Source organism: Ambystoma mexicanum, chromosome 5q (assembly GCF_040938575.1).
Source record: "Ambystoma mexicanum isolate Mex_15411 chromosome 5q, UKY_AmexF1_1, whole genome shotgun sequence".
Taxonomy (NCBI): domain Eukaryota; kingdom Metazoa; phylum Chordata; class Amphibia; order Caudata; family Ambystomatidae; genus Ambystoma; species Ambystoma mexicanum.
This window is the reverse complement of record NC_090933.1, coordinates 42,679,875-42,707,428: the sequence shown is the minus strand read 5'-3', so window position 1 is coordinate 42,707,428 and position 27,554 is coordinate 42,679,875. Positions and strand designations below refer to the sequence as shown.

Below are 27,554 nucleotides of genomic sequence, written 5' to 3'. Positions count from 1 at the left end.
CTTCAATCAGCCTACGTATCTGCTCTAAATGCTGACACTATGGGGGACAACGGCCGCTTCCAATGCGAGGCCTGTTCCCTGCCTATGGAGAGCTGCCATTCTACAATGGAATAAGCAAACGATATTTACTGATGACGGGTACCAGGATTGTACCTTTACTCAAAGAAATCCTTCGCAATTTGGATTTAAAAGATATGCTTTCATGCCACCTATGAGTTTTTGTGCATCATTGACGTGTCCAGTTGATGTGCTACCCATTCCCCCTCTGTGACTGATGTTTTTCATGGCCCTGAAGACAGCATGGCTGAAGTTGTTGTACCCATGAAGCCGAAACTCGAGTTGGCAATTGGATTTTGAACTTCAATGGATTTTACTGTGTGAATTATGTTCCTTGAGGAGCACGTTTTCTCGCAACCGGGTCCTTAAAGGCATGGTCTAGTAAAAAATGTTATTGTCCCAACGGGTCGGCCATGTTTTTTTAAGCCTAAGTGGCTCGATTTTAGAAAACTTTCCTATGGACCTTACCCAAGTTTTCGTCCATTAAACGCACGCGAAAACAAGCACCAGGGAGCCACCATTTTCTGATAATCCTATCTTTTCCCCGATCGCCCTGGCTGACCTGCTTTTGCAGCACTAAATCAATTCCCCCGCCCCTGAGCCTGACATTATCAAAACATTCATATTCCCCGCCTCTCCCCGTGACGTTACTATGCTGCGTAGGCAAACGCGCCCAGTCGTCTTCTACGCGACTTCACACAGAACCCGGAAACCAACACAGATCAACTCACAACACAGCGCGCCACAATTCGGAATATGAAACTGTACTTTAAAATGAAACGGCAACACGGTACATTTGGTAAAGTACATTTATTTGACATGAAATGTTTAGAGAATATTCAGCAATTGACATATGAACTCCGGAAGCCATTTATTTTCTTTTATCTGTATCCGCAATAACTGTTCCGTTTCATCTTGAGTCACGCGCTGTTCCTTTATGGTACACAAGGGTGTTCATTTTCGTAAAAAGAATCACTTTGGAAGCACGGTGAACCGCAAGGCTGTTCCATCAACTAGGCACTAGTCTATCCTAAAGATTGATATGTTGCTTCTAGCCACTAGTACAGCGTAAGGGCATGTGGGCCCTTGGCGATCGTCCCATAATATGGTGATCGTGCTCCAGTTGTTGACAGGAAGCTGCAGGTGTCTGCTGAAGAATCCATCTGCCGGTGTCTCAAACAGATGGCAGTGGCAGTAAGGGATCAAATACCTGTTATGAAAACAAAAAAATGATAATTAGTCTCGCTAGCCGAACTTCATTAATATTACTCATTTTATTTATTACGGCCGATCAGAAACTATTTGCTTGCAAGGGTAGTCCAATGGAGTATGTTCGTCTCTAAAATCAATGCGAAAAGTAACGAGATAAATCGAGGCCAAAACACAATGATAAACGACGGTCTACATGCGTGAGGGATGATATGATATATGATATGGCATTTGTAACGCGCCTATACTCAAGTGTTACTAGGCGTGACGAGGCAGGTGGGGAACAAGGGCAGACAGACAACGATCCTACTAGGCCAGGTGTCTTTCTGATCGCGCATGGGGATGGGCTGTACAAGGTTAGTTGAATACAAATTAAATAATAGGGCCAGCTGGTGGCAAGTGCAAGGTAAATGCCGGGAGAAGGGGCTGAAGGATACAGAGACAGTCCCGTAGTGCAGGGAAAAGTGGCTGGGCCATGGAGCGAGATCGGTGAGACCAGTGGACCTGCATGCCTGGGGCCCACTACGAACAGTTTTACTTGCTTTTCCTAGCTCTTCATTCATTCATTTATTCATGCATCCATTTATTAAATCTTCATTCCGGTATAAAAGCGTGTAAAGATTTACTTACATTATATTTGAAATTTCCATTGTGTCTCTTCGTAATGCAGTCTGTAAAACGGACCGTGCTCTTAACAATGATTTTTCGTATACTGACCTAAAACTGAAACTCGGTCTAGTTTCTGAATTTTCTGCCTTATCGTCTCTTACGTTATTGCGCACTCCCTTCAAATGTAGTTCTTTCGGCATGGTCCCTGTCTCAAGGTCGAAAAACAATAGACCCTTATACTTCCAGTGCGACTTGTGGGCCTCATCTGGGCGCTGTCCTTCGCATTCTTTATTTGCAACATCACGTAGTTAGGCATCTATGATAACTTGAAGTTTAGAATCCGTCTATGTAGTGCGCCTCAATGTGCAAATGCAAACTGGCTTATCTCCCAAATGCCACGGCCCGCTTGGCTGGCGCGTTCTAAGTGCCCCAATTTTGTTCCCTTTGTCTGCGAGCTTTGCAGCCCAAATTGAGACATTTAATTTTTGGCGGAAGGTCAGGGAAAGTATAAAGTACCACAGGAGTTGAGTTAAAAGTGAGATTTATTGTTTGTTTTATTATTTGCAATACGCAAGCCTCCCCTCCGTTAACAGTGTGCAGCATTTACATTTACATGAGATGAGACATGAGAAAAATATATACATACACATATGTGAGGTGAATAGAGCGAATTCAAAGATGACACCCAGCTTGTTCGCCACCCATGATGGTGAAGTTAGGGGTTAGGTTTACAGGTACACTGTACAATAACATTTATTTACAAAAAGACAATCGTATTGCAATTATTTAAACCGGGACTTGTACTTCACAATCAGTTGTGCATCGGGTGGGCATGGCACAGTCGCAATGTTCGGTGGCAATGGATCACTGCTCTGCACAGAAACGTCCAAAATTCCATATCTGTGCTTCTCTAACACAGCAACAATAAGGCCTTTCACAAAGTCGAACTGCATTTCATCATAGACTGGTTTGATCACCCATTGCTTACTTCGTTTTGAAAACACCTTAGTGTAGCGAGGCATCCTTACTTTACCCCTAGTCCTAGATTGTTCACGTCCGACATTGCTGTTATGGGCCAAGACCGCTAGTAGAGTGCGATGTTTCATGCCCCGAAAGCTAAAATGCAAGCGCTTTGGCCTGTACTTTAGGCACATATTGTGGAACACCTCCAAATCTCCTGTGTGACAGAATTCTGTCAGTCCTTTCAAATCTCTTGATAGAGTTTTGTCGAAAACAATCTTCTCAATGGCTTTGTGTGTCGGTGAAGATGGAATCAACCACTTCTTCCGTGCCTCCTCTGGGGACAAAGGGCCATGTTCACATTGGTGGAAATGTTCATTTGCTGTCCAGCGGTGAACGTTGGTACAGTGGTGCATCAGTGACCGCCATTTTTCAAGTAGTATTTCCACTGACCCCTCAAGTTTTTGAGCTCCACCAAAGATGGTTGGTGATAGAATGTGACCACTGCAAAATACTTTCAAAACCTTTTTTTTTCCTGCAGCCGAGATTTTCTTATTGATTGATTTAGCAAGATGCCATACGTCAAGTTGATGTTTAATATGTGGGAACTGCTCTCTCATTGTCTTGGCAATTGAAACGTGTCTATCCGTGGCTATGAGGTCGATGTGCATTCCCCTCTATTGTGGATATTCCACTGATTTTATAAAACCTAGTTTCTCCATGGCCACTGACGATGTACATTGTGTTACCTGCACGACCACCGAACTCACAATTTTCTTACTATCCATGTCCTGAAAGTGGTAGGTGCAGTACTTGGCAGAAACACCAGGGCTGTCGCACTGTCCATCGCCGGCTAGCCTGAATCGTTTGCCTTCGAATGTACTTGCTAGAGACAATTGTTCAATTTTCCAAGCATCACTAATGGCCAGAAACAGATAATCACGTTGGTATGTGTAGTACAGTGCTTTAGAAATTAAATGGAGTCCCACAAACTGTAAGAAAGCCTCTAACTTTCTAAAACTGGAGCCACTAAAAAGTGATGCAGCTGCACACAGTAGATTGCCTGCTGGCATTTTCCCCAGCATTGGTTGTGCAGACCATGAGAACCTTTGATTTAATCTACAGACGGCATTTATTTTGACGTTACTGCCTTTAATTTGACGAGTCACATTAATCAATGGCTTCCCACATACTTTCCCTCTAATGGAACACACACATATTTCAGCATACTTATAATTTCCATCAAACAACTGCCGAATACAATGTATTTGCTCTCTTTCATTAGACTGTCATCCTGCGTCAACGTTGTTTCGGCCTTTGACGTTGTGGAGATTTCAACACATTGGAAAGTAATCTCGCTGATCAAGTTCTTATGCGTCTATGGATGCTGCGGCTGGTTCATTCACTGTCATTTCAACATCTATTACTTCAACATTGATGGGAGAACACAACAATGTCGACAGGTTTTTTGGTGGCAATTTTTTGGCGGGTGTAGATTGTGTAAATTGATCTGCAACTACTTCAGAGCTATCTTCAATACATTCAATAACATCTTCTTGTGGTGGTGCGGTCGCACTGTAGCTATGGTCCAATGCAACTTTGCTGTAGTCTCCAAACACAATTAATTCATGTTCTGGCCATTGGACATGAGCATCTCGAGCCTGAACATGCCTCACCTCAATTAATAGTTCCTCCATAGTGTACATGGTCTGGCAAGCCACATCTCTCATTCGCTTCACTGTCTGTGTGTGTGTGTATAGTTCTGACACCCACGGGTAACTGGAGGAGATATTGGAAAAGGGATGTTCAGTTTAAACACAAGATGGAGTGTAGTAGAATTGACCGGAAAAAACATAAAATAGTCCCCAGCACAAACATTTTTTTAAAGTTATGAACTGTTTGTAACTAACCTTTTTTTGTTTTTTTTTTCTTTGCAACTTTTTTGACTCGACCTTCAACATCTGCACGCTGTAGCTCCAATTCGTTTCCGCATGTCCTCCCTTCCTCTTGCGCTGCAAGGACTATATTTTCTGTATCCGCATAGACAGCACGGAATGAGGCTCCATCGTCTCCCTGAAACATAGTACTTTCATTACTATGTATCAAAATATTGTTAGCATAAAACACACGTGAGGACGAACACACAGGTACATCTCAATAGCCAAATACGATTTAAACATTGTGTGCAACAATCAAAGGACAAGTATTCGACCAGTGATGATGTATTTCGATGGAACTGTCAGTATCCATACCTCTGGCTCTGCATGGACTGCCATGAATGGTTGTATTGGAGAGGAGGCATCCGCATCTCCCTGAAACACAGTACTTGCATTAGTATGCTTTTCAATATTGGAAACACAACACACACTTGGGGTCGACGGCACAGGTACATATAAAGAGAACTGCAAATGATGCATTGTCCAAAAGAATCAAGGAAAATCCAAATATGATCACATTTCATCGACTTATTTCAACGATTCCTTTACATCTGCATCATCTAAATGAGATGTTGTGATTGTGGTGGAAGCTCCGCCGTCTCCCTGAAACACAGCACTTGGATAAGTATGGTTTTCAATATTGGAAACATAACACACACTTGGGGTCGAACGCACAGGTACATATAAAGAGATAACCGCAAAAGATGCATTGTCCAAAAGAATCAAGGAAAATCCAAATATGATCACATTTCATCGACTTATTTCAACGATTCCTTTACATCTGCATCATCTAAATGAGATGCGATTGTGGTGGAAGCTCCGTCGTCTCCCTGAAACACAGCACTTGCGTTTATAGGGAAGAAAGTATAGCAAATGGAATCACGTTATATGATCACGCATGATGGAGCTGTCATTATCCATACCTCGTGCTGCTGAAGAATATCTATGGATGTTGCAAATGTAGTGCGCACTTCCGAAAGCTGTTGCGCCGATTCGTATACTTGAATGTCAGGCTCTGCATCAAGTGCAGGGGTTGACGCTCCATCAACTGCCTGAAACCTAGTACTTGCATTAGTGAGGATTACAATTGTGAAAACATAACATACACCTGGGGTCGACAGCACAGGTACATATCAACGGCTAACCATGAATGAAACATTGTGTAGAACAATCAAACGACAAGAATTCCAGCTCTGATGATGACACTCGATGGAGCTGTCAGTATCCATACCTCCTGCTGGTGAGGAACATCTAGAAACGTTGTAGATGTGGCGGACGCTTCAGCATCTCCCTGAAAGACAGTACTTGCATTAATATGGATAACACTAATTCTAACTAAAACAAACACCAGTGGACGATAACTAAGGTGTATATTAATTGGAAAGCAGTAACCAAACATTCAGTAAAATAATTACACGATAGAATAAAACTATTACTTGACATGCATAAAACAAGTATGTAGCGGATTAGCCTAGTAAGATTACCTGATACGCGCTAGAAGTGGTTGATAACTGCGACCACGTCAAGGATGTAGAATGTTCTTGCTTCAGATTCAAGGGATAGTCAAGAAGTTGTAAAGGTCAATTAATGACTGATAATGAAATGCCAATATTAAAAATAGCCATGTAAACCGACAGAATACTTGAAAAATGCTCAATACAGCACAGTTCCCTGTCCCCATATATATATATATATATATATATATATATATATTGCGTTTGTGGGTTATGAAATCGAAAAAGAATATATTGATAAATGTCATTATTCAAAAAACTATACACTCATATCAATATCGAAATTATTACAAGGGATAGAACACCTACAATATCTATTAATCCATTCGGCTACACACTACCGCAAGGCCTAAAGCTAAATCCGGACACTTGACTCACCGGTGGCGGAATGTGGACGAATAGAGTGGGAATAGCGTTTTCGCGCAATTTCCGTGTTGTTCGCCGTTTATTCTTCTTTGTTACCCAAGAAGTTGTGTACATGTCCAAGGAAAAGTGCCGGCTACAGATGCGGTATCGATCACCCCTCTTGTCCTCTAAGACTTGTTGGACTCTACTTTCCAGCTCATCCAGTGGATATCCGCAATGTCTGACCCATTCTCTTATTCGATCAACAGTTTTCGGGAATACATGCATTGTAGTTCCTTCAGATTTCGCATGGGTCTTCGAAGGGCAACCGCTAATCGAACAGGCAGGCATTGTTGATAAATCTGAAAAGTAATTATCGACATTATTATACAATCTTCAAGAGTAAAGATTTGATACAAAAGTAAATGAATCATACAATGATCAATGCAAGGTTTGTTTTGGTTGCAGGAACTATACCAGTTCATTATGTGCTGCTTAGTATTTGCATAAGTTGCAGAAATGTATAATTGATGTGACTGAAATCTGAACATGTGACTCGTCCCTTGGATGTTCTGTCTTGCACGAGAAGGAAACATGCTAACATTATTGACTGGACCCCCGAAGGATGCAATTCAATCACAATAGTCACAGATGAAAATAAATAGATCTATTGATAGCATAGCAATGGAAACTCAAGTCAATACCAATGAGACCAATGAACAGCACTATTGTGTACTCTACTCGAAAATAGATAGAAATTTAAAAATCTGCGAAATATAACCAGGATACATGGTCTTACCTTGACCAACAAACAGTTGGGTTCAGCAAGCAGAGCAGTATGTTGCGGGAGAATAGGTGGATGGCCACAGGTAGCGCACTGATGGGTATGCTCGAAGCGGTCACAGAAGTTCACGGATAGCACGACGACAAGCAGATTAGCATAGATCTCAGTCGTTCCCAGGTAGCACGTTCAAGAGTTGACTTGCAAAGCACAAAGATGTTCTCATGAGACATATTGAGTGGTTTTTAAAGTATTAGAAACTGGGGTGTGTTTGTGAATGAATGACGTATGTATGTCGTGGTATTAGGGGGGCGTCCTGCCTCAGGGGAGGCCTGCCTGGAGACACGGGGTCTGAGGAGGCCATGTGACCGATGGCCCCTTGGCGTGGGACACCTTTTGAAGTGTGCATGTAGTTTGGCACCTTGGCCGTTTGCGCCCGTCACAGCCCCCCATGCCAGCGCGCATCCACCGGCGCGAACCACCTTTATATCAATATACAGTATATCGCCTTTATATCAATGATAGTATATCGTTGCTTATCAATAACAAATGCCACATACCGGAGATTCTTGTGAGCACAGACCCACACTTCAACCGGTGTATTATAGTGGCCAAGACCCTAAGGCCTGTATAATCCAATGGTAATTGTTAGTATAGATATTTGTGACTTTTATAGAAACATAACCTACTGAAAGACTTTGAACAAGTGTTATTTAGTGCATGCATTATCGAGAATATGTTATGTTAGCTTAGATAGTGACCACCCTGCTTCACAGCAACCAGCCCTTCACCCATTCGGAGCACAGATGTCTGACGTCCATCCTTGAATGGAGACCCACTTGATTCATTTAAAAAATCGAGACAAACGTTGTTAAAATATATGTGGTGTTTTATTTTGTATCTTATTTTCATGAAACAAAAATACAAGACTTTAAAGATTATACAGGTCAGGTTGCAGCACAGCGAGAGAAAATCCCCTGTACTGACCGCTGTCACTCGGGAACGTTTCTCTAATGGCACGAACGGCACAGGCGGGTATCACTCTTCGAACGCGGTGTCCAAGCCTCCCGTGAAGCCACCATGTAAAGGAACGATAGGCCACCAGCCTGTACCACCTGTGAAAAGGAATGAAACAAACTGTTTTTAAATGACCCAGATAAGTTTAATAAAAGTTTGTTGTCAATGACAATTCTTGTTACTAATGGCATTTTACACGGACAAATGCTATCTAGACAGTGCACACTATTGAATGACTTACATGCGTTACAATGATATGTAGATGTAATTTTGGATATAGTAGAAGAACATGAAATAGGAGTGGCATGACAGAGTATACTTACTCGTTACTTGCATTACGAGGACGAACAGTTGCTCGAAGTTTGTGCATAAGCACCATCATTATTCTCAACACGGCCCGTGTGAGGTAGGCTGCCCTGAAGTCTGGCAGCTCGGTGATGCATTGCGGTCGTGGCTCGCCTTCCGAAATGTAGGCCAGGCATCCCGAGTTTTCTCGGCAGCAGCAGTTCTCGTCCTCAGTTGGCATTAGCTCGCACCGATTGCATGTGCACCAGGTGGAAACGCCGTCCATTCGACTAGGCCCAGGCTCTTCATCTGTTGATTCGTCCTGCCAACTGCCGTCCGAATCCCCATCTTTTTTGCGTGCTTCCCTTTCCAGTAGTTCCTCCTCAGTATACTCGGGCTCGTACATGTAGGGCATTATTGTAGCCATTATGTGTTAAACAAACTAAAATAATTGATAGCGGTGGTACTGGTATCTGTTCACACGGGCTACAAGCGGCGAAGGTAGCTGACCAGAGCACTGAAACGAGTCACAGAATACTCTAAGTAACACAGAGAGAGGAATGGAATCGAAAATCGGCTGCTGTGTGTTGTGAAACGGTCTGTTTATACTTATTGAGGAGAGAGGCGTCCTGCCATTTCCATGGCGACACGTCATTAGCTGAAGCGCAGCGAATGTTGACACGAGACGTGCTTTGGCGTTGGGAAATGGGCGGTACGAGTCTGCTGACAGGCTCAGGGGCGGGGGAATTGATTTAGTGCCGCAAAAGCAGGTCAGTCAGGGTGATCGGGGAAAAGATAGGATTATCAGAAAATGGCGGCTCCCTGGTGCTTGTTTTCGCATGCGTTTAATGGACGAAAACTCGGGTAAGGTCCATAGGAAAGTTTTCTAAAATCAAGCCACTTAGGCTTAAAAAAACATGGCCGACCCGTTGGGACAATAACATTTTTTACTAGACCATGCCTTTAAATAGTGGTAGTTGACCCAGGGTATAACACCTACCGTACAGGAATACACTATCTATGATATGCTCACTTTGTTCTACCATATGTATGGATGTTTAGGTGTTTGTTTTTAACATATGACAATGTTTTTCTATGTTTTTATCTTTTGATACTTTGTAGTGGCATGGCACACTGATGGTTTTCTTCGAACTTTATTTCATGAAACATTTTTTTTTAGCAATGCTCTTCAAGTTACTTTAAATGCTCTTTGCTACGCAGCAGTTTGAATAGTACACTTGGGATCTCACATGTGATGTCTGTTCTTGATCCTATATTTGTAAATAATTAGATGGGGCTCCCTCATGTTATGTGCATTGTGCTCTAGAAAAAAAGCTGTCCCTTGGTCAGCGAGGCACTTTTAGCACACATGAGGGAAGTGGGCACGGTGCCCGAAAGCCCCCTCTCCAATGGAGGATACCCGAATGGTTGAGTGATTTTAAGTGCAGAAAATAGTCCTAGGACAGGGTGCTGAAAGTTGCAAGGGTACAATTTGTAAATAAAACACCCATAGTGTAATAGTCACAATTTCTGCATATCGGGATCAATAAAATGGCAAATGCCCTAGACTAACGCAAAAATTAGCAACTCTCCAGAGGAAATTTTACAAAGAAAGGTGACAAATCATTAAATGTATTGTACGTTTTTTTCATGGGGGCACTGTTCAACTTTAGAGGAAGTTAACCACTTCAAGGGAAACGTTTTAAATGTGCTCCTACTGATGCGCCCAGGTTCCAAATCGAGCTTAAGCCAGGTTGGTACAGGGACCCCAGCTACTTTAATTGTGTGTTATTTGTATAGCGCCAACGCAATAACGCCCGCTGGCATAAGGGCACTAGCACCAAATCCGAGCAGACAAACGCACAAATAACAGACAGTACGCATAAGGAGAAACAAAGCAAACTAGTCCAGTGTTAAATCAAGCAATAGGAAATCCAGGCTCAAGCAAATAAACACGTTTTCAACCTGTGTTTCAAAGCTCACATGGAGGCAATGCTCCTCAAATCGGGAGTGTTCCACAATTTTTGAGACGCCACAAAGAAGGCTTCTCTGCTAGCCAGTGACTATTTAGTTTGTGCGCAAAGTAAGAGGTTTGAGTAGTTTTAGCTTAAGGCCCTCCATAACTAAACCCTCGAGACTTTCATCCAGATATTCAGGACTTGTGCCAAACAGGCATTTGTGGGTAATAGTTAGGAGCCCGTGGGAGATACTGGCATCAATTGGCAGCTAGTGCAGATCTTTCCTGGCTTGTGAAACGTGTTCTTGCCTCCTTAGCCCCTCCGTTGCTCTTACTGCACTGTTTTTGTATAACCTGTAGCCTAGCGCAAGCTCCCTTACTAATGCCCTGGAGAAGACTAGCACAATAATCAAGTTTGGTGTCTACAATGGCCCTGGCAATGGTAGCACAGTTCTTTTTGGTGAGAAATGGACGTATTGGTGAGAGCAGTTTAATGTGATATTCCGAGGTCGAGACAAGATTATTGAACTGCTCTCATGTTCCTGAATTGATCGAAATACACCTGTTGTGTTTTGACCTTAGTTTGAATGGCAAGTTTACAGACGGCTATGACAAAATGCTGGTACTCCAGGCCAAGCTCATGTAACCTGCAAGCTGTTCCAGCCATCATAAGCTTGTTTTATTTCATACTTCAAAACTAGTTCATTCCTTACCATCCATGCTCGAATCAGTTCATAAACCCTGTTTGTCTTCTAGATCTCTATCATAGGTCCCAGACAAAGGTATTAACACTGGGTATCAGCGAAATGGATACATTGAATCCCCTTGTCCTCCAACAGTAGAAACAGCGACAGAGTAAAGATGTTGTACAAAGAGGGGGATAAACAAGACCCCTGCAGGACTCCAAAATGGATCTTCACTGGGCCCGTCCGCTACTTGAGCAAGTAACTTCTTTTTTGAAAACTAATATGCTCCATCTAAGTTTGCCAGGTTTACATTGCCACTCAAGTAGACGCACCCTTTTTTGTAGATACAAAGTCGCTATCAATTGATGTGCACTTTCCTCCTGTTCATAAGGTTATAGATGTGCATACATACAAATTGTGCTAACACAGCATATTTTGCACACACATTTTACTGAGACAACTCGCAGATAACCTGTTTTGTGAATACTGTGGAGTTTGTGTAGGAGCACTATGCAGCCGGAAAAATTGAGTTGGGCCCTTGCTCTCACTCTTCATCATCTCCCCATCGCAGATGGGGAGCAGGTGCAAGTAGATCTAGGTCACCTGGCCTAAGCACCGCCCACCTTCTTAGCCCTGCCTCTTCCTTCCTGCTCTTAACTCTTAGATCAAGGGCGTCTCTCGCCCGGGCGTTTGCAGTGAAGGGCAGTCAAAGAAAAGGGCAATTCCTGTTTGGACCTGTTCGGACCAAGAGGACCCAGGGCCCGACCCCCTGCTCAGACAGCAGGTAAGCATGCACATCATGTGTTCCTCCCTCTGTCACCACAGGTCATCCCCACCCCCTCGGGTCGCCCCGTGATGTTTCCTTGTGCCCCCACCATTCTCGCACACAGGTGTTGCCTGTTTTGCTTGATTCTTCTACTCTGCTGCTCCCTAAACCCCCTCTAGCCTACTTCTGCTGGAGTCTGTCCTGATACATTCTGGTTTCACCATCACCGTCTTGTGGCCAATGCTGGATTTGACTTTTATGGACTTCTTTCATTCACAGTGCGTCACCCTTTTTCAACTCTCATGCTGGACTTCCTTTGCATCTTGTACTCATGGTGGCCCTGAATATGCTGTTCCCATCTTCATCTTGTATCCTGGCTTGCAACATTGTGTTGTTACTGACTTCTACAATTGTATTCACTCTCCCTTCTTGCTTCGCCACTCTTTTGACTGCTAACCCTCTGTTCTCTCCTCCTTTCCCTTCTCCCTTTTCCTATCGCCTCCCCTTACTTTCTTCTATGCACTTTATCAGAATTGTCCCTGGACCTAGTATGATAGCAACCTCGTATGTCTCCTCCCCACCCCCCCTGACCCTCCTCCAGCACCATCTGAAATGTCGTCGGGCCTAGTATGATAGTCGCTTGTTTTATTCCTACCCTACCCTTCTGCACCCCTCTCCCTCACCTCTTGTTTTTCTCCGGCTCTACCAGAAATGTCGTCAGGCCTAGTACGGTAGTTGCCCGTCTGTTTCCATTTCCTTCCCACTGTCCCCCTCCCTTCCTTATCTATGTCTTAGCTCTTGCACTATCTGAAATGTCGACAGGCCGAGCACGATAGTTTCACATCCTTACTGCTCGGGGCCTGTAAGAATGTCATTGTATTTTCCCTTGCCTTGAAGCGTTTTGAAACACATTGTGTATAGGTACTATATAAACTATCATAATTAGCCCAGTGCCTAGGCTTCTCCATATTTTGCAGTAAGGAAATATCTTGTTGTAATCTGTGGTGGTATACTGAAACATACAGCCAGGTTCAGTGGGTGAGGGCTCTACACTAGCGTGATGGCCGCGTTTTTAACGAGGACCACTATCCTCAGAGTAGGCCTCTTGGGTGGCTCTATTGCAGTGACTGTTCAGCTATATCCTGTTAACCCAAGGTTCCTCACATCCCAGGTGGGACCTCCAACCATCAGTGCCCCTTCAGAAGCCCCTTGATCAGGTGGTAACATCACGAAGTAAGGTATTAGCCTGGAAGGGAGGAGGGAATTTGAGGGATGAAGCAGGGCATAGTGTTAAGGTCATATTCTTCCATAGTAACCCACCCAAATGGGAGCTGACGGAGCAGCCTAGGGTATTTCTGCACTTGGGAAGTAACGTGCAAGTTTGCAATCATAATAGTGAGCATTATAGTATTGGGAGCAGAGAAGAGCATTGACCTTGTGGAATCTGTTAGGTGGGGGAACGGTAAGTCTTCTGGCCTACTTTTGATAATCTGAATGGTTAGCCAGGAAAGATGGCATTCTATTATTTTTTCATTTCAGACCTATGTCATGAATCCAATGGAGTCATCATTAATTCCCGGGTGGCAATCTCCTTCCACATGGCCAGCGGACGGCAGTCTCTACCTGATACTAACCCTGGGGTGGGATTATGAGGGAGGATCATGTGGGAGGGGACAACTGCCGGGAGGAAGTGATGACTCCATTGATATATGATAGGTTATTTATAACGCGCTTAATACCCAGAGGTTTCTAAGCGCGGACACAGGGATTGAACCTGCATTGCTCCGTGTCGTCTTGCTTCCAAGGTGAGCACGTTGCCCCCGAGCTATCCTCCCGAGACATTGGAAGAGCCCCAGTATTTCCCCCTCTTATGAAGAAAAACCGCTGATGCCTAAAATGATGGCATACTATCACTTGTCAAGAGACCATTCATACCTCACCCACATATAACACAAACCGAACATCTCCTGTTTCTAATGTTTTCTTAAGTAAAAGCTCTGAACAATATCACTGTGGGAGTCTTAGAAATTATGTAAACTCCAACTCCTAAAAAAACCCAAGTGCAGAGACGAGGAAGAGGAGTGAGGAGTAGATGCAGACTGAAGAAACCTCTGATCTGAATGTGCGGTCTAGTTGTTTTGAAAGATCACGGGTGCACAGGACATTTAAAAATGTGGTCTGCAATCGCACTGCATAGAGCAGGAGAAGGAAGCGATATGCGAAAGGACCACACCGGAGATCGTGAAGGCAGGAAGTCGAGAAAGCAGCTCGCAATTTCCCGAGCTACTTACCAGCATGGCGCAAGACCAGGAGAGACCCTGCCGGCACAGCTGAAGCACCATTGGAAACGCCAGTAGCAGCAGCCGAGCTACCAGAGACAGTCATGCTGAAAGGCAGCAGTCTTTGGTGCTACGGATAATTGAACACAAAACAAATGAAGTAGAAAAGCAGAACCTGAACAAATCCACATTAATGAAATGTCAATATGGGGAAAGTTGGAGCAAGTATAACCCTAAGCAAATAATGTTAAAGAAATCAGCACAGTGCAAAAAACTTGAACAAATCCCCATACATAAGATATCAATGTGGGGAACATTGGAACAAGTCATACCTCAAGCAAGTAGAAACACAGTAAAGTAATACAACTGTTATGTTAAAGAACATTGAATCTGAGAAGACCTGGTGAAAGGAACACACCAGGCAGTACCTGGCAGAGCAGTATACCAGGGGATCTGCATGACCCAAAAAGTGATTCTTGGCAGGAGAGTACCAGGAGATCTGAAGTCTACTAGAGGATTCCTGGAAGGGGTGTAGACACAGAGGTCCATCAAAGTTGTACAAAGAAACGTCCTTATTTTACAAAGCACACGCTAAAAAAGTATACCAAAGACAATTTTGCTATTCTGAAGGAACTATGGTTTGAAAGAGATACTTTTGCCATCCTAGAGGAACTGTTTGAAAGAAATGCTACATTCCCCTCTGTCCCTTCCACTCCACCCTCCCTCACCTCCCACTGGCGTTGTACCCTGCTTGAGTCTCTTTGCCCTTGCAATCTCCCTGCCTATCTGTTCACTGGCCCCCAGAAACACTCCTGCCCTGGAAGTTCGACCTTCATTGCCATTTTTGCTGCCGCAGAAATTCGACCTTCATTACAATATTTGCTCCACTCAATCAAAGGACTATGGGGGTTGTTGAATCCACCCATTACATATTCAACTGCACTAAAATCTCCCTAGGTAAAGCCCCCCGTTTCACAGCACGTTTTGAATAGAAGTAGAGCTGTACCCAGAGCTTGAAGCAATCAACTTCATCTCAGCAGAGTAGGACTGTTTCGTGGCTTAGTTGACCCACTTGTTTGCGGTACATTCGGCTCATTGAGGAAGAGCTGAAGTCTGCCTCCCATAGGGAATAGTAACCTTTGCTGTCTGCAAGGCCATGTCTTTGAAGGGTTCTATGTCATTTCATTGACAGACATTATTACAACAGGTATTTTTACGAAATAATTTTAGACAAGTCATCGATTTTGTTTTTATTTGGGGGTTCCCCCCAAACACCCCAACCTAATTTTAACTATTCCTGACCCCCCAACCCTTTATATGCCCTTCCAAACCCCTCACCCCATGCACCCCCCCTCCTACCCTCCCATCACCTCTCAAAATTTCGATGATTGTTTTTGGCAAAGTTTTTTTTTTTTTTCTTCTTAGCACTTTGGTTTAGACAAAAAGAAAACCTTTGGCTATTCCAACAAACAGTTGTAGTTTGAAAAATAATAAATAGATAGATCAAAGGAAAAGCTAAGGAGAAACAAAAGAGCAACTAAAGAAAAGAAACGACCATTGTTCTCAGATAAGTCTCAGATAAAATTTCCTTAAAAAAAAAAGGAAGCGAAAAAGAAACAAAGGGAAGAAAGCTAAGTCACTTCAGAGTCTCTTGCAAGTTCTTTCTCTTTGATCAGAGTGTCCCCTGGGGCAATATATGTTGTTTCCGATCATTCATCATGTCCGTGTTGCAAAGGTATACTTGGATGTTTCCCCTCTATTTTTTCGAAAATAACTAGCATGAATTTTGCAACCGCCAAGTTATTTGAAATCCTTTCTCCCTCCAGCAAATGTCTCCACCAGAGGTCAATTTCTTTGGACCGATGATCCTGCCAAATGTGGCCAAGATAAGTCTGTCTGTCCTCTCTAAGAATCGGACATTCCAACAACCGGTGTTTCAGGGATTCGACTACCTTTACGTTTTGACATAATCTACAATCCTTAGGTTCATCTTTAATTCTCTTTCTGTAGTTGTTGGCTCTACTTGGCCATAGATTAAGACTAAGTCTTAGGAAGCCAGTTCTCAGAAACCAATTTGGGAACAATGACAAGTATTTTGGTAGTCTGTTCAACTTTTGGGGAACTGCCCAGAAATCTTCATATCCTTGATATTTGTAGAGATCCTCTGTTGTTTCAATCCAATCTCTGTGTACATTTTTTTCTTCTCCTGGTCTGGGTTGGCTAATAGTGATTCTTCCGATTCGTTCAGGTTACATAAAATTGCCTGACATGTTTTAGTCCATTGTGATAGTATCGGATTAGAACAATTGTCCATTGCTTTTTTTAGGACTGAGAAACCACCAATTAGTGGCGCTTCCAAACATTTCCGGCAGAAGGACATGATCTTCCACTGAGAGATGACTTTCAGTGAAGACAATGCTAATTCTCTTCGAATTATTTGGACTGGAAAGGATTTTGGCAATCCAAGCGTCGTTCACCACAATATCCCTTCTACGAGCACCCATATTTTGGCGTCCGAGAGCAGAGAGGTTTGCGCTCCGTACGTGAGGATTGCCACCACTTTTGCTCGATAGAATTCTACCAGTGGTTTCAAAGAGAATCAACAAAAACGTACCAACAAGATCTTTGCTTGAATGGTTGGGTTTCTTACTTTATTTCTCAGATCCCTGCATCTAGGTGCTTCGTTTTTATCATTATTGACACAGACCCCTAGGTATGTAAAGGCGGAGACTTCCGTGATTTTTTTTGTTGTTTAGATACCATTGTTCTTTTTTAAAAAATGTTCCCCCTCTTCGTGGAGGCAAATCTTAAAATCCTGGATTTTTCAGGGTTGATGATCATTTTATTTGTTGCCACGTAACTCTCCAGAGCACTTAGTTGGTGTTGGAGGCCTATTGGGGTTTGATCAATTAGGACTATATCGTCCGCGTAAATTAGTCTGCTGATTGACACATTTGCAATTTTTGCTGGGAAAATTCTTAAATCATGGAAGGCGTCCTCTGTGTCTGAAGAGTAAAGGTTGTATAATTCAGATGCCAGTGGGCAACCTTGCTTTAACCCAATGGTCGTAGGGATCGTCTCAGACAGTAGGCCTGCTTGAATTAGCCTCACTCTGACTGAAGTATTTGTGTGTAGATCTTTTACATTCTGGAGAAGAACTTCCAGGCAATTCCATTTTTTAAAATTTTCTCCATAACTCTGCTCTGTCCACCATATCAAAAGACTTTAATAGGTCTACGAAGGCCACAAAGAATTTCACCTCCTTGTTTCTTAAAGTTCTTGCTTTTAGAAGGTGTAAGATAAATATGTTCAAAGGCGTGCCTTGTCCCTTCACAAAGCCCGATTGCCACTCGTCTCTATGACCAGATCGTTCCGCTCATTTTGTCAGGGCTCTTAACAGGATGTTGGGGAAATTTTTCTCTGCCACGTCCAATAAGGCGATTGGCCTATAATTTTCCGGATTAGTTCTTAGGCCCTTTTTGAATATGGGGACTACTATACTCGTCATCCATGAAGTTGGTACTCTTCCTGATTTGAGGATGTATTTGTAGAGTTGATGTAAAATATTGGCCCACTCTACTGGGTCCTTTTTCAGTCCCTCACTAGTCATCCCATCAGGTCCTGGTGCTCTTGAATTCTTCAATTTTCTGATGATCTCTTCCAATGTTAGTGTGTCAATGTCAAGCAGGCCTTCTTCCGTTCTCTCTGGAGCCGGTCTCCTTAACGGGAGCTCTAGGGGAAGTTGCCTTTCTTTGTAATACAGTTGCCATTGGCTTTCCGGGATTTGGTTGGCAGTTGGGGCATCTTGCGGAGTGTCCTTCCTGTTTATCAGGTCCCACATTTCTGCAGTGTTTCTCTTGCAAATGGTAGATATCATTTCCTGAGAATTATGATTTAACATTGATTTCTTGTGCATAGTTATCCAGTTATGGTAAGTTTGTTTTATTTTCCGTATTTCTGTAGTTTTGTTGTTCTCGTTTGATTGCTTTAACTGTTTTAGATGTTTCCTTAAAGTTCTTTTCTTCATGACCACTGCTCTGTCAAATACATGTTGCTTTGTCATTGTTGGTTTAGAGCTGCCCTGTTTGCTTGTAATATGAAAGATTTTTAATAGCGGGATGTAGTCTATTGTCTGCAAGATCATCTGTGACTGAAGCTCTGTTATCGTCAAATTACCATTCAACGTTGGTAACTTAGCTGGTTGCATTCTTAACCTGTTTCTGCCAGTGTTCATTTCCAGTTTAAATGGATACATTTCCATTTCCCTTTTGACGGAGAGGTTAAGACATATCAGTTTAATCGGGTTATGATCACTCGACTGCGTTGTTACTACCTCTAGTTTTTGTATGAAAGTTGAGAGATTGGACGAGACTAACATAGTCGAGTGTCGCTTCAGATTTCAAACCCTGCCATGTTGGTTTCCCTGGGATGTCTCCCGGCCTTACCCCATTTAGGATTATGCAGTCCCGGGATTGTACCGCGGTCCTCCAAATTATACCTCTTCTTTTTTTTGTTTCGTCGTGGCCATTATTGGTTCATCTCTAACTGCATTGTTGCTTTCATCTAAGCATGTACAATTGAGATCGCCTACCATCATTATCCAGGAGTCTTGCCATTTCCCTCTCGGGTCGTCGATTATGGTTACAATGTCCGTCGGGAGTGATTTATTTACTTTTGCTCCCGGCGTCCAGTATTTGTTGATAAGAGTTGCACACTGTAAATGTTGGTCCCCTGGGCCTTTTGGTACTTCTGCCACTAAGACTTGAATATATGGTGACGGGTTAACAGAGTGAATCACATTCCAGTTTAGTTCATCTTTTATTGCTATAAGGAGACCCGCCATTGGTCTTCCTTTTAGTCCTTTCATGGCTGGATTAATGTTTACAGAGTAACCCATCAAGGGAGTTTCTCTCAGCCATGTTTCTTGTAGGCATAGTACATTAAGCACGTTTTTTGCAAATTCATTTTTTTCTGCTGCTAGCCTGGCCAGCCATTCCCATCTCGCCTGTTCTCCATCCACGGGCTGAATCACGTGGGATTGTTTCATGGCCCTTTTGTGCATGTTGTATGCCTCTTGGAATTGTGCTTTCTTTGCTTGGATTTCCTGCTCAATTATGTCGGGTTCCAATGGTTTGTTGTTTTTTTTCCATTAGCTTGAAGCCCATACTCCATAGGGCCCTCTCTTCCGTTAACAATAATTGTTGGATGACTTGGGAACGTGTTGACACCCGTACTCTGTCCATGTACATTTTGTCTGGAAACTCAATTAGGGATACATCACTGGAACTTATTAGTCTACGTGCTGCAACGTGGTGCAGCAATCTTGGCACGTTGGCCCGGTTTAAAATTAGACCATCGTTTGTGTGTACTAATCTTTCCAGGAGTAATCCCCTACCTTTCCCTTCAGGATTTAGTCTTGGTTTAGGTAGCCTCAATGGACTTGTCAAAAATTTTTAATCTCTGATATTTTGGTTACCAACCTCTTTAAGGTACTCTATGTCCTTAGGGATATACAGAGTGCTCTTCTGCTTTGGAAATCCCAGCTCCAGCACTGGAGTTACCACTGGGGTTTCTGGGCCACCCTCCACATTTGATTTGCATTTTTTCAGTAGCAGTTTTCGTTACTGTTCCTCTATCGTCTGTATGAGGCTTTTTATTTTTTGTCCGTTTTTGTTAATGAGTCTCTTGTTCATGTCTCGTATTTCCATCCTGATTTATTTTTTTGGCCGTTTCTTCAACCTCTGACTGCTTGTCGTTTCCTTGTTCAATTGCATGTTCTTCCGAGTCACTAGAGGAACTATCCTCTCCGTCCGAAATTGAGAACGTGGATGGGTCTATAAGGTCCAATTCCGATATGTCCTTTGTTGGTTCCTCCTCGTCCTCTTGGGTTGTTTCTGCCAGCATATTAGCCTTTTTTAGTCTACTGGGACGTTGGCTGGCATTTGTATTGGCAATGTCTTTTAGCATAGTTAGGCATTTAAAGAATGTTTTGCTTTTGTTTGATTTCCGTGGCCTCTGGTAAGATTGGTTTTTTGTATTTTTTTAACCGATTGTAATGTACGAGATGTTCTTAGTTTCTGCTCTGCCATAATGGCTGTCTTTTGTCGACGTAATGGCTTTCACCGGGACCAAATTGACGTTTTTCACACATTTTTGGGCTGGGTTTGTCAAACGGTGGTGGAGCGATTTCCGGTGCAGGTTATTGGGTTGCCAAGGTTTTTGGTTTTAGATTTTTTTTCCCTTTTCTGATGTTTTGATTTACTTCCTCTTCAGGAACGTTATCAGGCTGAATACTTGGGCTTATTTCCTGAATTTTGTTTGAAAGCTCCAATTCCTGTTGCTCTCGTGCGTTTGGCCCATAGGGGATTGTTGCATAGAAGTGCTATCCTCATTATTTTCTTCACTGCCATTCCTCATTGGAGTAGCAGTTTCGATGTTGAGGCCATCCGCTTGAGATGATTTAGGCTCCTTGTTCAAATCTCCTTGCCCCTCTAGGTTCTTGCGTTGAATTAGTTTATGATGAGGCCCCTCTGGTAACTCTTCATGAGATGCATTCTCTTTTGTTTAGTTGGTCTTTCATTATTCCAGGAGTTTGAAATACAGGGTTGTTGAGGCCTCCTAAAGGCTCTCTTCGAGGGTTCTTCCAATGGCCTCCCTCATCTTTCATGATAGGTTCCTGTATGGTGTGCAACATGTCTGAGATTCTTTGTACAACGTTATGCATGTTCTTTTGTATGGCCGTTATAAATCCTTCGATAAAGATTGTCTTTGAGTGTACCATCGCAAGAAGTGTAGTGTGATCCTTTAGGGTGTCTGTGGCAACTTCATGTAGTTTCATGTAGGGGGCCAAGATTGTGGCCATTGTTGTAACCATCAAAAAGTTGTCTTCTGTTCTTTCTTCGGTTGAACCATCCTTTAAACATGCCCCCTTAGATTTGTATGGGGGTTCTGATGTTAACGGTTCAGTCAGTTTTGGCTCTTCTAAGTAGTTTATTTGTGTTGATTGGTTTTTGTTTCCCCAAATAATTGTTTGTGTAGCTATCTCTGTGGTCAGAATATCTTTTCCCATAAGCAAAGATTTCTCCAACATTGTCGTTAGGGATTTCGCTTGTTTGAGAACTTTTGTGAGGCTTTTTTTAAGGGATGAGTTGCCATCTCCCCGGCCCCAGTTTAGTAATGATTGTTTCCCGAAAAAATAATAGTTTCTGTCCTGACCATCTGCTGAAGATAATATTCGGGGTTTCCATGTTTATCAGTGTATCTTATGAAATCCATTCTGAGTGATTTGGGAGTTGTTCTTCTTCCGTGTGTTATGGGTGATTTCCCAAATGATAGTTTCTCAACTTGTTTAGAGTGGGCATTTGAATGGACTCCTAACTTTTCCAGATGTATTTGTTTTGGTTCAGTTTCATTTGTCATTTGTTTCTGTCGACATATTTTACATTACATTCAATAAAGTTTAGGACCTAGCGGAATCGCCTTCTTCCATGTCTTCTGCCGAGTTTGGTAGGTCGGGCAGTTGATTAGTGGTGGTCTTGTGTACTTCGTCCTGTTCATCGGACTCTCTTGTCATTTCGTAGTTTACTTGGTTGTTTTGGTGTAGCTTAGTCTTGGTTTGGGGAGTTAACTCTGTTGAAGTGAGGCCCTTATTTTCCTTTAGGTAGTCTTTTCCATATTGGCTTTCAAACAGTTGCTCGTGCTCAAATACATTGCGTGTAGGGTTTATCATTTTGGTGACCACACTAGGGTCCGTCGCTTCCTCTGTGTCTATGGGCTGTATGTCAACTGGTTCCGTGTTCGACCCCGTTCACTTCCCAATTTTTACTTCAATCATGAATAGGCATGCTACCCCAGCATTGTTTAGACCTTTGTTCGCTGAAATGGAAGGAGTAAGGTGAACAATATCATTGTTGTGGAGTAGGTTAACTGCCTCGTTGAGTTCGGTCATTTGTGGGAGATTCCCCAGAGTTAAGGCTCCAGTTGAGTGCTGTGGGTTCATCGTTCCGCCCCATTACTGATGTTGGATGTACCCTCTTTGTTTAAAGTTCCTGAGCACATATGCAGAGAGTAAAGACCCCTCAGTGTGTTATGCTTTCCTTTTGATGGTAGCAGTAAGTGGGATCAAAGGGGACCAGCCCCAACAGTCTCCCGAATTCCGACTTGTTTGAACAATCAAGGTGAATATGTTGAACAGCCTATGCAATGCTTACATTTGCGCTGCTTTTTGCCTTTAGTGATTCTGGTGTGGGATAGTTTGTCTGTCGGGCTACCAGGGCCCAGCTTTACAGAGGAGCATGTAGATGTACTCAAGTGTATCCAGTGTGCTCTTTGGGGTTGCTTTTTTCTGGTGATGTTTCCCTCTCGAGCCGTCCAGACAGCAGAAGGACCGACAGCAACAACCCTTCACACAGCAGGGCTGGCCGGTAGAGCAAGGCGCGCCTCATCCCCCCCAGCCTGTCAGTGTCCACAAATCGGGGGCTGATTTTTGCTCATTTATTTAGCTTCCAGTGAAGTTCTGTGAAGTCAGGTGCAAGGTCCCGCGGAGCAAAGCTAGCACGATGAGCCTGATGAAACGTAATTGTGATTGTAGAGGCCATCCGCTAGCGTACTCGGCAGCAGAGATGGTTATCTTGAAAATTACTTACTGGTGATTTATTTCTGCTGCACGGCCAGCCAAACAGCCCAAACAGCAGTCACAACGCCCTTGTTTCCGCAACAGGCTTTTTTTGGCAAAGTGTTTTCGTAATAACACCCACCGAAAAAACTGTCGATGAAACAACGTTGTCCACTTTGAAGGCGAAGAAAGTCTAACCTTTGACAGCTGGTCCCGGATTTGCAATTGTAGAGGGCACCCAACCAGAAGCTGTTCCTTCAGAGGGGTGCTCAGTCTGCTCAGCCGATTTTAGTTGCTAAGACCACCAGGCAAAATTGTTTTTCTAAAGCTTTTTCATGTGAAAGATTCTTTCCTTGCAGACTTGCACAATACTTCCTCAATCGGTGTTCAAAGAACTTTGATTCTGAGAAGAGATGATAAAGATGGAGTATCTTCTAACTGCATCAGTATTACTGACCTTATCCAGATTTGTCAAATTGTGCCAACAGAGAAAACCAAGATCAGCCGTCATAGCACAAATATGATCAAAAAGCTATGTAGGATAAAGTGTGCCTGTTATTCCATCACTCTTCTGCCTTTGATACTGTCAACCATGCCATCCTGCTCAACCGTCTCCGTGATAACCTGGGTATCACTGGTCAGGCCCTAGCGTGGCTGACCTCTTTCCTCTCCAATCGACCCTCCCAGGCCCAACTGGGGTCCTTCCTCTCTGACATCTTTTTCTCTACCTGTGGTGTCCCCCAGGGATCTAACTTCTCTCCCTGGCTGTTCAACCAGTATCGGGCACTCCTTGCCCACTGCATCGCCGCTCTCTGCCCCAACTTTCAGTGCTATGCGGATGATACCCAGCTCATTTTCAGGCTACCCTCAGCCTCCTCCTCTCCTTCCCTCATCTCCGACTGTCTGTCTGCTATCCAGGAATGGTGTGCCGCCAATGACCTCTGCCTTAATGCCAGCAAGACTGAGATTCTACTCATCGGCACACCCACTCCCTCCTTCCCTGCAGCTCTCTGGCCGGCCTCTCTTGGCCCTCTTCCTGCTCCTACCTGCAAGTCAAAAAACCTCGGGGTCATCTTCGACTCCACACTCTCCTTCTCTCCTCACATTTCTGATGTCTCTAAGAAGTCAAACTACCAGCTGCACCTCCTAAGAGGTATTCTTCCTTTCCTCTCCTTCCCCCCGAAGCTCACTGTCTCCAGAGCCCTGATTCTCTCTAAGCTGGACTACTGTAACAGCCTCTATCTAAATCTTCCTGCCTCTACTCTCCGCCCTCTGCAACTCATCCAGAACAGGAATGGAAGACTTGTCCTTGGCCTCAAGCCCAGGGACCGTATCTCTCCAGGACTGAAATCTCTACATTGGCTCCCAGTGGCTGTGAGGATCAAGTTCAAAACCCTCTGCATTGTACACGAGGCCTTCTGGGGCCTGGGACCAAAATACCTTCAACTCTCTCTTCCTAGATATCTTCCTTCTCGAGCTCTTCGCTCATCCGCCTCCAACTCCCTCAGGGTCAGCTGCTTCTCCAAGCAACGATTTGGGGGTAGACTCTCTTCGCGGCAGGGGCCTCCCTCTTGAACAGCCTTCCTGCCTCCCTGAAACTTGCGGAGAACCATCTCCGGTTCCGGAAGCACCTCAAAACCTTCCTCTTTGCTTCTGCTTTATCTCCTCCTCTCCCCTGCTAAATTCCTGACTGAAATTGCACTGAATCTGCAACTGGGCCACTCTCACCGATCTCGGTCCCTGGCCCACCACTCTCCCCCTGCACTGCCTCCCTGGCAACCCCTGCACTGCGGGACTGTCTCTGTATCCCTACAGCCCCCCTTCCCAGCACTTATCTGCACTTACCTTGCACTTGCCACCAGCTGGCCCTTATTTATCTTGTTATTCACTACCCCTGTACTGCACTTTCCCCTCTTCCCTTTCCCCTTGCACTTTTCCCTTCCCCTCTCGCCATGCACTTGCGCGATCTGAATGACACCAGGCCTAGTAGGATCGTTGTCTGTCTGTCTTTCCCCCCCCCCCCCCCCCCCCGCCTCGTCGTGCCTTGAAACACTTATGATATGGCATTTGTAACGCGTCTATACACATCAAAAATCAAAGCTGCACAATCCCCAATCACAGAACAGTATTAGCATAAATACCTTTATCTAATGATGAATTGTTAAGTGCAGTGTACGCTGCATGAGCATTTCTACGTATGGAAACGTTCATAGCTGAAAATGCCATTTTTCATCCATCTCAATTGCCTCATCTCTGGCATCTAGAATGGACGTGTCTTCCAGTAGCTTGCAATCTGACTGTCCAGATTTCAGTGCCATGAGATGTCTTTGCCACTGCTGAAAATTTCGATTCAAAACACTCAGTGAGATTTTTAATTTTAACAAGAATTGTGCAGGCACATTCATGTCCACACGCTTCCGCTCTGTGATCTGTACGATGGTTGAGCACTTCAACAAGTTACCAAGTAAGTGTGTTTATGCTTTAGGTTAAGGAAGGAGTTGGACCAACTCCTACAGAAACTTGGGAAGAATCTACAAACAATAAGGAAGTTCCTAATTGAACCCATGCCAGATATGCTACAACACAAAGTGGGGTATTGTGAGTGTATCCAAATCCTCCAGGAGGACATTCTTTAAATCATGAAGTTCGTATTCTAATCTTAAAGTTCTTGTCCCTCCAGGGACACCTTATTCAGCAAAGCAATGTCCGAAGGGGTGGCCAACAGGAAGAGCCAAAACCTATTCGTAACAAGGCCTCCGCCCCCTGGCTAAGCCCAGGCTAAAACCTAAAGTTTTCAATCCTTGGCCAACAGGAGTGCTCACAAAATTGCATTCTTAAATGTCCAGCTCTAGTCTGTAACACAACATAAAAACTTTCTTGTGGGAATTCTCTACTGGGTAGAACTCTCAACATTGACCCAGCTCTTCCTTCTTTCATGATGCACTTTTAGACCTCACTGACTTTTAGACTTTTGGTCTTCTCATCTGACTCTTGTCTTCTGTCTTGTACGGAGTGTCTCTCCAGCCCTTCTCATCTGGTACATTAAGATAACAGGTAGGTCTCTTACAGACCTTGATTCTTGCCATTCAAAATTCTGGTCTCATAGGCAATGGTAGTAGGTATGCCCTTGTGTAAGGGTAGCAATTGGGGTCTCCAGCAAGGCAGCCACCATGTACCAAGTGGCCGTCTCCTTGTCTCCATAGGGAGATGCAAGGATCACGTCCTCCTGCACCCTCTGCTGAGTTCACCCTGCCTCCTTTTGTAAGACCCAAAATGTGCATGTATTTGTACTGCCCCTTCTGATTGGTTGGGGCCACAAGGGTGGTGGTGTGTATTGAGCTTCTCCCATGGTTCCCCTTAATTGACTCTTAAATCCGTAATATGCAACTTCTCTGCCTTGGTTAATTTCAGTACTAACCTGACCTGGACCTTCTGCAGCCTTATAGGTGTTGCGTGACGTCAGTGCCATCTTGGGTTTCTGCTCCTTGCAGTTCTCTGTTTGGTTGCATCCCACATTCTCCCAGGCTAGGGGAGTGGACTGCTGTGAAGTCCCTGGCCAGACCCAAACTGTTGTCACGTTTCTTTTCTTCCCTCTTCAGGAAAGTTTGGGGAATGTTGCCACCGCAATCTGTATACTTAGCAGGTCCACGAATGGGCATGGAATCATTCTTTGTTGATTTCTGCTTTGTCCCACGCACCATTCTTTCATAGCCTGAAGGGGTTTGAAAATGATATTAAAAGTTGGCAGTTGGGATCATGAATGTCCCTAGTTAGGTACTTCCGCATCTTGGAGAAACAGTAAGTCTGCGGGTTCCTGCTCCATCCAACTTCTCGGAGGCACATTGGGTAGCGACCGAAATAACCTGGTCTGTTGCGGCCGTTGAGATTTTCAAATGAATGCATATATGAACAAAGATAAAGAATCATTTTTGAGCTTAAAAAATGTTTGTGTGACTTAGGGTTACATTTGCATCACTGGTGTCGGGAATTACGAGAGCACTTACTCCCGAAACCCATCTTTCTTCCGCCATGTTCATAGTTTCAACCACAGCTGCGTTATGTGGGGCGATGCACACAATGTTGGTAACCTGTAGCGTCCATGCACTAAAATTCTAGGTGTAGTGTAAGTGGTATTCCATGCCTAATTACATTACTGACAGTAGTCATATGCCCATTTATCCTGATGGCATCACCGGAAGTGAAGGTGCAGATGTGGAATCCTCTTAAGGCCAACAAAATGACAAATATTTCCTAAAGCGGACAAAAAACGATTCTAGTTAACCACATTTTGACTAGGTTGCTGCCATGAGTGGAGGCAATATAGAAAGGGGTATTTTCTGCAGAACCAACATAGACCGGGGCACTGCGCCAGTATAGAATATGGCAAGTTTCTGCCATTTTATGCCAGTTAAAGCTCACAGTCCAGGCATAGCCATTATATGCAAAATACAGTTGCACATCTCTGGCTACTGACACAGTATGCCAAGTGAAGCCTCCTGTATGCAGATACTTCATCATATATGAAATTAATACGGTGG

The 27,554-nt window shown here is 43.8% G+C and overlaps 1 protein-coding gene across 1 annotated transcript in view; it reads left to right on the top strand.

The window, feature by feature from the left end:
- The window catches only part of CIDEA (cell death inducing DFFA like effector a), a 468,825-nt gene that overhangs the window by 428,094 nt on the left and 13,177 nt on the right, over positions 1-27,554 (top strand). The window lies entirely within an intron of this gene.